The sequence below is a fragment of the Odontomachus brunneus genome, unplaced genomic scaffold, assembly GCF_010583005.1.
Source record: "Odontomachus brunneus isolate Ranch 3 - 2012 unplaced genomic scaffold, Obru_v1 Obru_scaffold_039, whole genome shotgun sequence".
NCBI classification, from domain to species: domain Eukaryota; kingdom Metazoa; phylum Arthropoda; class Insecta; order Hymenoptera; family Formicidae; genus Odontomachus; species Odontomachus brunneus.
This window is the reverse complement of record NW_022639489.1, coordinates 69,421-70,496: the sequence shown is the minus strand read 5'-3', so window position 1 is coordinate 70,496 and position 1,076 is coordinate 69,421.

Here is a 1,076-nt window from a genome sequence, read left to right as displayed (position 1 = left end):
ACTGGCCCCTACCATAAGAGGCAGCGTGCAAAGATCTAAAGGATAGAGAGATGATTCCGGGACTCGCCGTCCTTCTCTTTCGTCTCGTGGTGGGGACCGAAGGGATGGGTGAAAACAAAGCGAGCATGCGTGTACGAGATGAGGGGAAAGCAACGTGCATCGGTAGTTTTATTCGATCATTTCGTTTACGCTGCAGGTTGCAATTTTATTTGATCATTTCGTGTGCATGTACATATACGATAAATAATATAGTACGTTCCTGCTGCATTTGCCACAAGCTGTACGGAGTAGAAGCTTCTAAGAAAGAGAAGGACGGCTAGTCCCGGAATCATCTCTCTATCCTTTAGATCTTTGCACGCTGCCTCTAACGGTAGGGGCCAGTCTATTCTATAAGTCTATGGGCTAGAGTAACGGAAGTGACGAAATAACTAAAATAAACTGTTTAACAAACTAAAGAATTAGGCATTAGAATAAAACGCTCGTAAATGTTTAGAAATGTGAAAGATAACCTAAAGTTACTTGCTTAAGAATTAAAGGGGACTAAGGTTTAGAATTAGTGAATTAGAGGAATGGGGTTTGGAGGTGAGGACTATCTTTGGACTTCCGATCCCGGCACCCAACTCTGACTGACTGCCTCGCCGGTCACTGCTCTACTACTACTGAGCTCTTGTGATCCCGCCTTTAGGAGGGGGCGTGAATGGTAGTGATGCCATCTGAGATGCCTTCCTTTTGGAAAAGGAAGATTTCGTACCTGTAGCCCTATTCTCTAACTTCTTAACGACAATGTCATTAGTCTAGGGTGTCGTTACGGAAATTTAACGACACTGGGTGTTTACGATAATTCGAGTTGGAGTTAGTACGAGTTAGTTTCACTAGGGCTGAAAAATATGATAGTCACAAACATCTAGTATTTTCATGATTCATGACAACTCAATGCTGTCTGATAAATCGAGTAGAGTTAGGGTAGCATAACGGATAGTACATATATAAGAATTAACAGTATCAGGTAACATAGTTTCGTAAAATATATAACAATAATATTACGAAACAATAAGTTGTTACATTTTAGAAAAATT